Below are 15,194 nucleotides of genomic sequence, written 5' to 3' on the forward strand. Positions count from 1 at the left end.
AACACTGATTTGTTGTTCCACTTATTTACACATTTATTGGTTAATTCTTATGAGATTCTTGTACATTCCCTGGCTGGGGATAGTAGCTGCAATCTTGGTGTATCAGGACGACACTCCCATCAACCTACCTACCCAGCCAGGGCTTGCTCAATAATATTTTAAAGGCATCAAATGAGGTATTAGAAACAAGAAAAAATGGGGGAGAAGAATGTTATAAATACCAATATGTAACTTTATCAAACCCCTTCACCTAAAAAGAGTTGAGAGAACAAAACATAAAGAAATAAACTACAAGTCATATCATAAGATGAACACCCAAAATGATTTTTCCTAAAACAATATTAATACTAATTTCCTGACCTTCATTTTTCATACTACCCTCATTATTTTTTTATTATTACATTAAACATATTCAGCCCACCTCTCTTTAATAGGAAACTTAAATAATTAGAAAACTGACAATGTACTCACCTTACTGTTTTTTCACTATTAAAAGTGAGGGAATTCCTTTCTATCCTAGTATAGCAATAATAGGATCTATATTTGAAAACTTAATAACAGATTGAACAGGCACTACTTCAGTACCTGATACGGCATTCTTTTAAAGTTAAACCAATGGACTTTCTGTACTAAAAATAAGATTAATGCCTAGGACTTAACACATGCTATGATGTTATAAAGTGAATATGTTTACCTTTTCACTGTGTTTTGGAATATTTAAGTTATAACACCTTTTAGTGTACTCTTAACTGTCAAAACTGACTTTAAAATACTGCGGTTTTCCATTTAGGAAAGAAAAGACAGAGTAAAACGTCATCCTGCCTCTCAGCCTTACCACATGCCACTGCCTTCGCAAGGGAGCTGACAGTGGACGGAAGCAGCACCAGAACATCAACGGTTCTCTGCTCTGACCTCCCTGAGTGCTGGGAGAGTGGGAGGCCAGGAGAGAATGGCTAGACTATCATTCACAGTGGCCAAGGCAGGGAAACAACCAAAGCATCTGTCAGTGGGTGTCACGATACAGGTGTGGTACATGGATGCAATGGAACACTGCTCAGCCATTCGAGAGATGGAATGTGGCCGTCTGTAATAACATGGATGGCTCTCAAGAGTATCATGCCAAGTGGAATAAGTCAGACAGAAAAGGATTCCACTCACATGTGGACTATAAAACAGAAAGCAACACAAACAAAACAAACTCACAGACACAGAAAACAGTATGGGGCCAAATACATGACGATGGAAGGAGACTAGACTTCAGGGGGAGATCACAGAACGCAGTATACAGATCATGTATCACAGAACTGTACGCCTGAAACTTACATGTCATTAACCATTACCCCAATAAATTCAATAATCTATATATTTTTAAAATGGCTAACTAAGCCAGTTTTGCTCTTTCTTTACCCTACTCACTGATAGTAAATTTTCTCGATTGAATACTGATCGGATATTAAGCTTAATCAAACGTTCTCTCCCTTATTTGAACACAGCACAAGTTACTGGTTTTAACTTTACAAACCTCAAAAACAAAAACAAAACCCTAAAAAGGCAAAGCTTATGGGTTCTAGTTCTCACTAAGTGGGTAGTAAATTTATTTTAATTCACAGGAGGCAAAACAAACAAAAGAATCCACAACTGAACTTTCATTGTGCAGTCTCCAAAAGTATACAAAATTTTTTAAAAATTAATAAACCCCTATGCAGCTATCACCCTTCTTCAAACAATTACCCACACACCCAAACTTTTTACAGTATCTACCCACTTCTCCCACAGGAATTGAACGCAAACCCCAAATATCTTACTTACCATTTCTTCCATAAACACTCATTCGTATCTGCATCAGGAAATCCATCATTCCGAACAGAACGTTACGCGAAGGACAACAAATTTCAACTACCTTTGATTCAAAAGCAGAATGTCCTGTGTTAAATAACCAATGGGAACAGCTCACAAGAATTAACAGTTCTTAGAAGTAACAGCGCTGTGATTTATGTGATGAAACTGAACACGTGTTCATAGTCTACAGCAAAAAGCAGCAAGAAACCGGCAAAGCCAGGCCTGCGAGCGCCCCCGCACCCGAGCGTCCGGTCCCCGCCCGGCCCTGGGTTCAAACCCGCCCCCCGCATCTAGGACACGCGCTCCCTGCGGGATTCTAGCCATCGCAGACACAGGCCCCTCAGAAACCATCAGGGGTCTGCGACAGTGAGCGCCAGGGGTGCGGGCTGCGCTTCTCGAGGCGACGGCCCCAAACGCCCCAACCCCCAACCAAGCTTCAATCGACGCTTCCAGTCCCCGAAGGCGCACGTAAGGTCCCCTCGGTCCAATTCCGCGACCCTCCCCCGCCCGGGGGCCCTGCCCCTAAAGTTGTCCCCTTCCCAGGGACTCTCAACAGACTCCCTCCCGCAGGAGAAGTCGTCCCCTTCCCTCCCCGCCACTGTCTTTGAGCCTTTCCCATGGGTTGTCAAAGGATGGGACGCCCCTAGAAAACGCACCCTCTTTTCGGGCCGAACTCGCAGAATAAGTTCCAAAAAGAAATAAAAACGCACGCTTCCACGACTCCCAGCCGAAAGCGCAGGCCTGTAATCGGAGGGGAGACGCCACAAAGCCTCTCCGACACAGATAGAGACGCGCCTCGGGAACCGCTAGCTCGCAGCATCCTCCGCCGTCACAGCTGAGCGCTACGCCCGCGCAGGCTTTCAAACTGATCCAACATGGCGCCGGCTGGCCATGCGCATGCGTAGTGCTCGGGAGCCGGAGCGGGAGGGGTGGGGGCTGCGAGCAAGCCGAGGGGCGGGGGTCTGAGGGCAGGGGACGCTGCGGGGCTTTAGGCCGCACTGCCTTCTGGGAAGTGTAGTTTCTCCCTCCTCACCTCGCGGGGGCGGGAGTTCTGGACTACGTCTGTCCACGATTCACGGTCACACTGCCCAGCTGACAGGCCGAGACTCCTTCGCCGGGCTCCCGGAGCTAAGTGAGGGGACTCGGCAGGGGACACTTGGGCACTTGCGGCTGTTTCAGTCTCCGAGAATCAGCTCCACTTCCCTAGTCCGTCCAAATGAGCTTGGTTCCCCGCTTTCAGAGCACCCCTTTACAAGATAAGACCCTCACGTCTGCAGTGGTCAGCTCCCGAGACCACTGTCTTCCCTCCCTCCTCAGTGCCTTCCCCATTTTATTTATCTCTCAGCGCTGCCCTCCTGGGCTTCCAGCCAACCCCTGGCACTCAAAGCAGATGCGGGACAGGAGGAGGGTGTTTGGCCAGGAATGGGATTTAACGGACTCCTTGGGGCACCTCGGACTGGGGACCCCGCCAGGTAGTCCATTATACAAACAGATGTGAAGACCCACTCGACAGCTTGTGTGCACTTGTCTGCAAAGCTGGCTCTGCATGTGAGGTGCGAAGAGTCCAGTTTCAACCAAGTGGTGTATCGAGAAAGGATGCCCTCTCAATATTGGTTGATGTTCATTTCCCACTGACCCTGTGGGCGAAGGTATCCTTGATTAATTCACCTGAATATGTTGCAGCTCATCCGATGGTACATCACCCGGTAATACAACGGGGGTCTTCATGGTTTGCTCTTTCTTGTTTTCACTCTCCAGCCCACTGAACTTAATCTTCCCTTTTTTCTTAGCAAATGAAAAAAAAAAAAAATCCGGAAGCTATAAAATTCAGTTGAGTGGGTCAAATAAATATGTTTATCGTGGCAGTAAGTGCTAGGTGATTTGACAATGAATAAGACAGAGTTCCTGCACGAGTTTACGCTCTATTGGTGTGTTCCAATACTCTGTGCAATTCCTGTATCAGTCAATATCAGGTATGTTGCTGATAGGAAATAAAGAACTGTGATACATATCCCAGGTCAGAGACCAGCCAAGGATTGCTAATGGCATGAGCTTAAAGAGTTAGATGTTTAAAATCCACACTCCACCAAAATGTCTTTTTGTCCTTCTTTAAAATAATTTCTTCACGGTTCTTTTCATAGACAGTATCTTTAACATTTCTCTTATTACCTTTTTCCTCCATCTTGGGGCATATGCAATGTGCAAGTGTTTTCTGATGAGGACATAAAATGTAAGTCACACAGAAAATATAAAGGCACTTATTAAATAAATTGATGTAATTCGTGGATCAAAATAATTCTACTTACGCTTTGCTCCTCCCCATGTTAAGAGATATGGAGGGCTCCAGGAGGATTTGGAGAAGAGTTTTAATCGTTATTAAAATTCTGGACTAGGTCATTTAGGAAAGGTAAAGAAACCAAGAATGTTGTAGGAAAGGAGTTTACAGAAACTTTTCAAATAGAGATGTCAACTAAGTGTCATGCCTTGCTGGAGAACTAAACAAGTGGAAATAGATTCACTCATTTTCCAACCTAAAGAGCTTTAGGGGAGAGCTAAGGAAGATACGTTCTGATAATTAAACTTTATGAAGGTTTACTGAGGCAGCTCTTTGGAGGGTTTTTTTTTTTTTTTTTCAGCTAGCTTTAGACCTGTCCATTTTAAGAACAGAAGCTAATGTTTTTGGTCACCAAAAAGGGGCCCTACATTGTTTCAATCACTTTTAGATATTATTAACTCAATCCTTATGATGATTTCATGAGACAGGCATTATTCCTAACTTATAGATATGGAAAAGGACATAAATATGAAAACTAAGGTTCAAAAGTTAAGCAGTTTATCCAGAATAATGTAGCTGGTGCGAGTGGCAAAGGCGGATTTGAATCCAACTCTGTGTTGTCACGCTTTCCACCGTACCAGCCAGTTTCTCCCACAGAAAAGTAGATGATGGGCCAAAGGACCAATGAGACACCAGCTCCTGAACTCATTCACTGCAGAAGCAAAATTTGCCACACCTACCACGGTACCTAACTCCTACTGAATTGATTTGAACTTGATATTCTGTCTGAAGAGGTGACATTTAAACAAAGACACCAATGAAGAGGAGTCAGTCATTCGTATTGGGCAAGAATGTTACAAGCAGAGGGAGGAGCAAGTACAAAGAGGCAGGAAGATGCTTGGTTTTATCTGAGGAACAGCCAGGAGGTCCATGTGATTGCAGCAAAGTGGGAGAGCTGAAAACAGGAGTTGCCTTTGGAGAGGAAGCCAGGGGTCAGATCACCGAGTACCACTGCCACCCACTTTAAAAAGGTTAATTCCCAGGGACACCTGATGAGCAGATTATGATGCTTTACCAGAGAAAGCATGGTTAAGCTGTTAGAAATAATAATGATTTATCGAATAACTATTATGTGCCAGGCAATGGGGTAGGGCACTTAAGTGCATTATCTCATTTAATCCTCACATTCATTCTACAGGGTTAGGTATTATCTCAGTTCTAAAACTTGAGTAAATGGGGAAACAGAAATATTAAATAACATGGTTCACAGTTAGTCAAAGGCAAAGACAGGAATTGACCAAGGGTCTCTGAATCCAAAGCCTATTCTGTATACTACACCACATTTTCTCATTGTGAATAGGGAGAAAGGGATTCATACACACAAGCACTCAACAAGTAATTACCCTTCCTGTGTGATCACATTCTTACCAATCATTTGTTTTTATAACTTTGCAGGTAGATGGACCATAAGGCACTTGCCCAACAAACTGCTCAAGATATTTTATGTTACAGTCAAGATGCATCAGGCTGGAAAATGGTTAAAACCTCACTAAGAAAACAAACTAAATATGTTCAAGACTTTGTTTCTTAATGAGAAGCAACTGACTGTAAATACATTTTTTTAAAAATTTTACAAACAAAAATATATGTTTACTTTTGCTTTATTTCATCTTTTGCTTTTCATTTTTTTCTGTACTTGACATCTAACCTATTTGTGGATTTTGACTTCCCTTTGAGAAAAAAATAACTGTGACTAGCAAAGTTTCTAAAAAATTCCACAGGAATCTGTAAGTACAACATCTTATCTACAATAATTGTTTTGAATACAGTGGCATTAATGTATCTAGAATTTAATGGTGCTTCATTAATGGTAACATTATTTTGATAATAATGAGTAAATAGAAATTAATAAAGGGACTAGGTTGTAGTGTGATATTAATAAAATGCAGCAATTGTGTACCATCTAATCATTTTCAAACCTGAAGACAATCAGAAAAACAAATTCTTTCTAGTGGGTAATTTCCTGAGCTAGGAAATTTGCACCTCAAGAAGTAATAACTATAAAAGCAGGTTGATATTTTCTTTCCTCTGCTTGTGGTCTTTTAAACACTTCACCTATCCATTAAATGAACCACTAAAAATAGTTTATTTCCTCAATTTATTTCTTTGTCTGATACATGCAATTTTTTCGGTAAGATGTTTTAAGGGTATTTTTGAGGATCCAGTTATTTCAAATACAGGTATACTAAAGGAAATTGTGCTGACATTTTTAACCTTATTTTTAAGAGTTGTTCATTTATTTACTGCTCATGATAGCACATTAATGCCGTAAAATCATCATGTTATTGAGAAATTCAAATTTCATTCATTTTTTCACAATCCATCTCTTTCAACTACTTCATTTTGTGCTTCTTGCTCTTTTTAAAAATGTACCCCTTTGTTTCAATCAAATTTTTACTATAGGGCAAAGCTGGTATGCTTTCTCCTATTCATTTTAATAATTTTCAGGAAGATCATCCCTACCTTTGTTTTCTAAATAATTAATGGTTCTAATAGTGGCACTAATTATATATGATAGTTCCATTAGTACATCAGGCCTTTCTGCTGTTGCTGCAACTCAGCTGTAATAATGGAACGAATTCTAGACTTGGCGTCAAGAAACTTGAAAATAGAGTCAGAGAACCTGGATGACTTACTCAATGTCAGCACAGCCAGTACATAGTAGAACCAGGATTTATACCTGATCTCCTGACTCCAAATTTCAGGCCCTTCCCAGTATACCACAGTATCTCTGAATAGCATTACCCTGTAAGAAGGATTACTTTGCCTTCCTATGAGATGAACAGTGGTTTATTAATACTTAATCACAACCCAGGGGAAGACTATTACCAATGGTTAAGATTTAAGTGGAGCATAGGGTGCTGGATGGTGAGCCATGTTTCAACAAAAGACCACAAGAGAAATTGAAATAGAGAAGTTCATTACTCACAGGTCCTGGAGAAGGTACACAGCAAGCCTCAAGAGGCCCCCCGGGGAGGTTAAGGCAGCATACAGGCTGAGACAGAAGCAAGACCCGAGGCACGTGTCTTTATTAGGCTCTGTGGGTGGAGTGCGTTATTGGGGTTCCCAGGCTAGGGCCTGATTGCTCAATTCAAACCAAAAAGAGCAGGCTTTGGGTAAGCTCCACAGGGGGTTTTATCTAAAGGACTCAAGGGGAAGGCCCTGGAAGGCTGGGGAGTCTATTGGGACAGTCCTATCAGGAACTTGGGTTCACTTGTGAATATGGGCTGTGTCCCTAGCGCATGCACTTGCATGAGGGGGCGGGTGTCAGGTTAAGGCCCCTGCGGGCTTCTTGGCCAAACAAAGTGGATGCTGAGGCAATACCATGGAGTAGCTTGGCTCAGCTCTCAAGGACACATCGCGCCACGCAGTGGGACGTGGGAGTTGTACTCAGGAACAGAGTGAATAACCAGGAGGCAGGCTTTGTAGTAGCAGGAGGTTGAGGTGACTCCTGATTCCTGCGGGAGGATGTGATTGGTTGTTGGAATAATTCTGCAGGCCAGCAGGGAACTGAAGCCCACCACTCAGGGATAAGAAGGAACTGTGCCTGATCCTGTTAAAGGGAGGGTCCTTACCTGTGGGAACAGTCAGGAGAGGAGTTTGCAGTCAGGCCATTCAAGACCCTATTTTCACCAGAGGTTTTGTCAGCACATAACATTGGTCATTTAATTTTAGGCCTTACCCCACAGGCGCTAAGTCAATATATTTTTCATGATGTATTACCAAGCCAAGGTGGAGTAGGAGAAATAGCACCGTACTGGAAATCAGGAACTCTGGGCTCTAGTTCTGCACTTACCTCTAGTTGAACATGTGACTTAATCTGTTAGGCTTTAAAATTTGAAAGAGTAGATGAAGATTACTTTGTGAATCTTATGCATTAATAATTATATTAATAGATATATGAGTTACAAATATTTTCTTCCATCCTGTTCGCTGCCTTTTCATTTTGTTGATGGTTTCCTTTGCTGCACAGAAGCTTTTTAGTTTGTAGTCTCACTTGTTTGTTTTCGCTTTTGTTGCCTTGCACTTATAATAATACCTAATAATGTTCCTTTAACACAGAAAACGCAAGCTGATTTGGTGGTTAGTTCTTAAACTTCAAAGCTCTGCTTTTTCCAAACAGAAGCCAATCTTATGCAGTGACACTCTTCTGGGAACAATACAAAGAACAGATCTTAAATAATGGTTGCAATCTTTGTGGTTTGATTTGTTTCAGGACACGTTCCTATGTCATACATGCCATTACATGACGTTTTGCCATGGGACCCATTTCCCCCAAGGCTTTATCGATGGAGTGTGCTTCAAGCGCTGCTAAGGGAAGGTGAATGTTATCAGTTACAAGTTGAAATATTTTGCCCACATTTTAGAATTACTAAGTTATTAATATTTTTCCCTTTAACTCATGTTTTGGAAGAGATATATTTTTCAATTCTTTATTTTTCATTTACTTGGTGACAGTAATAAATACATATCTACTGTAGATAAGCCTGATGTTTGTTTTTACCCAACTCTGGAGCTGACATTTACATCCTAGTCAATGATTATGGCGTCCCCTGGCCTTTTTGCAGCTTATAACATGCAGCACTGAGTACAGGTAGATACCTCTAGGCTGAAACTTCACAGCATACATTTTAATACTAAGAAACAAAATTAATTTTTAGATAGTTGAGTTGTGTAGAATTGGCATCTTCAGAAACACTAGCATGAAAATGTTTGAAAGGACGGTAGTGCTCATACTGGTGTTCCCTCAGTTTTGGCCTGTGTACACATTCACATGTAAAAACATACATGCACATGTATAAAACTAATACCAGTGCCGATAATAACTAAGTTAAATTAAACACTGTATTATATTTTTAAAAATATGCTACTTATAACAAAGGAACAGGGCAACCACAACAAACAGTCCCACTGGAAGGGGGAAGAATGGGAAGCATATGGTTACTGGTTCATAACAAGTCTGCTATCCCACAGGGCCTCCCATTCTGGCAATGGGGAAATAAATGGTCCCAAATTAGACCTGATCCTGGAGTCACCCCCTGACTCACGGTTCTCCACAGCATCTCATGACCCTATTGGAGATGTCCTCCTTTCCCATCCCCTTCCTCTGTTCTTTCTGAAGAAATTGTCCTTGTTTATAGCTGATGAGCTTTTCCAGGCTGCTCTCTACCCCCAAGCAGTCAACAGCCAAGAGGCATTTTCATAGCTTCATCCATCTTTAGACAGGCAGTTGGTGTTCTTGCTAACACTCTGAGCTGTCTGTGTCTGGTTATGGTCCATTAAGAAGTGGTATCAACATATGCTTTTCTACATTCCCTTACTGCCCCCTTGGGACCAGGCTTCTGTGAGAGCTCACCCTTAGGCTTTCGTCCTCATGAAGAGATCTGCTCAACACCACCTTAACTCTCTCAGAAGTCTTGTCAAAATGTCCGATAGTCACAGCCTTGATTTGATGTTGGACATGTGTTCATGTCTTACTTTGAGACTTTGCTATCTGGGTGGCTAGAGGTAAGACACCGGTTTTAGTTTCCAGTTCAGTAGCTCTGGCTCTCTATAAAATCTTTAACTTCTGCTTGCAACCTAACCAGGTTGTTTGTGTTTGTTTGCTTTTGTTTTTCTTTTAAAGCTCAATTCTTTCTTGTAGTACTTCAACCTATGCAGCTACAAACCACCAGGTGGCACTTTCTCCATTTACCTGGAGACAATACTAGCCAAAAACCAAATTCATTAGGTATATTTTCTGTTTCCCAAGGTACACAGGCAACTGTTTTATCAAATGTTTCACAACAGCTTCTTAATAAAGCAGTTTCCTCACCATGATTCCATCCTCTGCTAACAATTTTCAAAACTCCCTACTGCTCAAAAGCCAAGACCATATATTGTAGGTTTTTGTTGTATAGCTCTCCACTTTCAGGTACCAACTTTTGTAGGAGCTATCTATCACCAAAATAATGCCACAAAAGAAATAAAACATTTATGACTCAAAAAGAATATATAATCATCATAAAGTTACCAAGTATTTACTCTCAATATTCATATCAACTGTCAATCTCTCCCTACTCAATAATTAGTTAATAATTGTTCATAATTGTTTTCTACATAAAATAGCATTCATAATCATTGATTAATGAACATTTTACTTTGAAATAATAATTTAAATTTATACTTTGATGGAATTATTAGAAAAATTTCATGAGATTTTATATGGTTGAATCTGAAGTGCTTATGTCTATTTGAAAGTGAATACCCAGATGCTAATAATAAATCTAAATTAATGACTTATTTTTATGACTGGATTCATTAACACTGATTAGATATGATGGTAACCTACATAATCACATGATAATTTCACATACGCAATTTTAGTAATGACACAAATGATCCTGAACTAGCTGATTATTCAGCCACTCAGTGGGCAAATAACTGAATTTGGCTCAATATCAAGGCTAAAGCTAAACTTCGGCGTATCCATAGTTAAAATATTTTGATATTATGAATGTGTATCTCCCAATTCTTTTTACTATTAGGGTGTTACATCAAAAAAGTTTACAATGAAATAGAATATGACCGTCTGGTTAAATCTAAAGATAGAATATTCTAATATTAATATCTCCAATTTTTCTACTTCAATATATCTGTATCCACATTAGTTTACATAAGTCAACTGCAGGCTGAATTTTAACAGTACAAGTTTGTAATATGGGACAAAAAGAAATTGCCACTATGACACAAATACACTAATCACTTCTTAAATTTTTTAAATATTTATTTTATATATATGTGCATATGCAAACAGACACACATCCACAGAGTTCACATATTCTGTGTATTGGCCTGCTAATCTCCATTCTACCTTGCTTCTAGTTTGAGAGGATGGAAAACAGAAAAACATGCCTCCCACGGGGTGATTGCACTTAGTCTTCTGGTGGGAAAGTAGGTTACACCCATTGGCTGAACTCTTGTGCGTATTGTGAGGCAGGGACCATTCTTTCGCCGTCGTTCGTTCTGCTGGCTACCAAGGACAAGGAAAGGTGAAGCATTTTTTCCTGTTCCAGTGTCCACCTGCCAGATTCTTGTGTGCCAAGAGGTGGGTGCATCAAAGACAGAGGGAGCAGCACCTTCCTGTTTCCTGATTACCTGGTTCCAGGTGATGGCTGTGGCTGTTCTCCAGGCTTCTAAATGTCAGGCAGTGGCAGTGGCAGTGGTGAGAGCGTATTGATTCCAGCTTCTTGAACTCATAGTTCCACTGATGGTTTCAAAAGAGACAGCTTATGTAGCTGGTGGGCTGCTTCTGTCTAGTTCTCAGATTTGGCTCTGGAGTCCAAGCCTAGAACCCACACCTTCAGCTCCCCCATGATTCTGTAAGCCTTTCAGTTACTATATTAAATTTTTCATGCTTCAAATATCTATAAGTTCCATTTTCCTGAGCAAAACAGCATTTGAAAGTTTAGGTTTCTGAAAGGATTTTAAAAATACCTATTTTAATCTTTGGTATATCTAATATATAATAAACACAATTTAGGAAAGGAAGGATACCCCAAGTATCACCAAATTATGAGAGCCTCACCTCTATATATCAAACACAGGACTCTGTAACCTAAAAGTGAGACATCACTGTTAACATGAATCAAAGAGGACACGGTTATATAACGGATGGAGATTACAGAAAAAATCTGTGCTGGTAACACTGTGAGGTGACGGGATGTGAGTGAATTCTGCACAACTGAATAACTTATTTACAGGTGTTAACAGTATGCAAAAGAGAGGAACATGATAAGAAAACGAAATAATTAAATCTAGGTTTGTTGATGGAAGACAAAACCTGGGACTCACACGAGGTAACTGGGATGAGACTGACCAAGAACCTCACAGGACTACTCTCTCTGTAAAATGGTGAACTATATAGAAAAAAATAATCCAACCAGAAAATAAAAGACAAAATTAATGGGGTAGGAGAATAGGAACATCCCCCTGGGAATTTCATGCCCACAGTCTGCCCAAATCTAGGGTTTAATTTTCAAAATGAAAATTACAACGGTCCAAGCCTGTGGTTCCCCAAAGTGCTGGCAGAAGCAAGTGCAAATATTTTGTGGAGGGACACACGGTATCCAGACCTTACAGGAGTCCCACAAATAAAGCCTAGCAAATGTGAGCTCACATTCTAAAATCACAGGACACATGAGGAAAAAGGCCAGCAGGAATAAGTTGCCCACAGAAACAATCAGATTTTTAGTCCTACATTCTTAAATAAAAGCAAATTCAAGTACAAGAAAATCTTTGGACGTTTTATCACTACATCTTTACAGAGATGAGGATATTGTATCCAATAAACAAGAACAGTACGTTATAGAAAGGAGCATTTAAAGGAGAAATCATTCTTTAGAAGTCTGTGAGTGAGGCCCTAAAATTGCCCTAGCTCACTCATCTGAAGGTTCCAGGGTGCGGTGCTGGAAGAGGAGAGCCAGAGAGAACCTCACAGGCTGTGAATTGAGCAGAGCTGGGAGTCTGGAGACAGCGAAGAGGCCGAGTGCACAGCCCAGAGCACTGGTGAAGAGAGGGGCTGCCCAAAGGGCTGCAGAGAACCCTCAAGTCCTCAGTGGAGTACCGGTTAGTACAAGAAATTACACAACCATGGGGAGGAACCACCTAAAAGGTGCAAAGGGAAAAATCTCCTGGGCCCACACACAACCAGAAATATTTCATGTTATGACCAGTCAGAGTAAAAAAACCACACAAGTCACAGGACACATAATATGCCGTCAGAAGGATTTTGCCTTAGTCATAGGGTAATATTGTTCCTAGAATCAATACTTCTTTGGTCACAAGCAGTAAAGTAACTTTTTAAAGCTACCAAGAACAACTCATAGATACTTATGAAAAAACAAAACCACCATTATCCAACAAGGTAAAATGCACAATGTCTACAATACAATTTAAAGAATTACAAAGCATGCATAGGGCAGGAAAATATCCATAATAAAGAGAAAAACAAATCAATAGAAATACATGCAGAAATGAGCTACACAGACTTTAAAACAATTTCTATGATTAATTTTCCATATGTGCAAGAAGATAGAGAAAAATTGAACATATTAAGTAGAAACACAGAAGATACAAAAATAACCCAGTTCAGCTATCCAGAGAAATAAGATGTCTGGTATGAAAAGTACACTGAATAGAAATAACAGGCAAAATACTATGGAAGAATAATTAGTGGACCTGAAGACAAAGCAATAAAAACTATCCAAAGGGAAACAAAGAGAAGAATGAAAAAAAGTGAAGAGCATCAGTAAACTATGTTTAAAACATGATAAAAATAAATCTGTAGCTAGACACAGAATAAAAACTACGGGTCTCCAAAAAGAAAAGTATCTTAAAACAGCCCAAGAGAAATAAATTCTAAATCCACAGTGCTAAAGATATAATTTCAGAAAGTAAAAACAATCCTACTTTGAAGGAATGTCTGAGATGCAAGAAAAAAAGTGAGACAAAAAAATAAATAAGGTGGGCAAACCTAGAGACTATGTAAAATACTAGTAATATCCAATTTGGAGGTTAAATGAAGAACTAGAGGAATTTGACTAGAATCAATATATTTTAACATCCTTGTGTTTGCAAAGAGGGTACAGGTATTTAACATTTTTAGAGGGTAAGCGTGTTAAATTTTTAAAGGGAAATCAAAAGTACAATACTTAGAATGTTTAAATTTCAAATCTGTAGAGAGAAAACATAATAAATAGAAAACTCAGCCAATCCAAAAAGACAGGAAAGGGATAAGGATGGGAAAAGTGCATAGCACAGCAAGGGAAAAATAAGTAGTAAAAAATAAGATGGAAAAAACAAATCCAAACAGACTTGTACTTCCGCACTATGGTGGGGCAGATACGGTCAAGAGTTCCCCCAATACAAAACAAGCTTTGAAATTCATTGCTTGGTTGTACTATATAAGAGAAATTTCTAGGCCCCAACCTTCTACCCTCCTCAAACAGGGGGTAGAAACAAAAGCAGGAAAAGGAGCAGGAAGCATCCGGCAAAAAGATTGGAAGGTAGAGTTTACCCTAAACGCACATGGCCTGCAACTGACCTCTGGAGAGAAAACCCTAGGACAGTAGCAACGTCAGGCAGCGCAAACTAAGGCGACTACATCCAGAAGGGACTGAAGCGGTGCCGGTGGATTGGCACGGCCTCCCTGGAAGCCAATGCAAATCATATTGAAGGGGAGCATCCACAACTTGGGTCCTTTGTTTTCCGGCAGATTAAGGTGAGCCACACACTCAAATAAGCAAGTTAAAACGGTACACATGATTATCAGGAAACTTAAGACTCATACGAACTTTAGTACTGAAATCATCAGACATAAAATATAAAATATTTGAGTTTTTACAAGGAATATTAGAAAAACAATCAAATGAAAAACTTATTAAAATGATAACTATTGTTAATGTTTTAAAATAGTAGCTCAGACACTGATGAAAAACAAATCAGTGAACAAGCGACAGGGCTGATGAAATCAGCCAAAATACAGCAGATAAACAAGATAATGAAATGTAGCAGAGATTAAGGGACATGAAAAATAGAGTAAGGAAGTCCCACCTTTTCTGCAATCAGGAGCCCTAGAAATCAAGAGTCCTAGAACGGTGAAACAATATTTGAAGGGCTAGTGGCTAAGAATTTTAGAGAATTAACATAAATTGAAAGATACAGAATACCATTATATCAAGAATAAAAATAAATCCACACTTTCAAGCATTATAAATTTGTATTAACACCATAGGGAAAATAATTATTTTATTAAAAGACAAGATAAAAGATAACTTACATAGTCAGATGCTGATTTCTGGCTGAAATAATTACAAGGATTATTAATATTTTTTAATGAATCATCTAAAAAAGTGATATACTCTTTTCTCAGTTTAACTACCTTGTGAGAATATTACATGTAGAAACTTCTATAGTCCTTGATACATAGCACTAAATATTTGCATGGTGAGTAACTTCTGATGTTCTTCCTACAAGATAT

This window comes from Furipterus horrens, unplaced genomic scaffold, assembly GCF_987537825.1.
Source record: "Furipterus horrens unplaced genomic scaffold, mFurHor1.1.pri manual_scaffold_8, whole genome shotgun sequence".
Lineage (NCBI taxonomy): Eukaryota > Metazoa > Chordata > Mammalia > Chiroptera > Furipteridae > Furipterus > Furipterus horrens.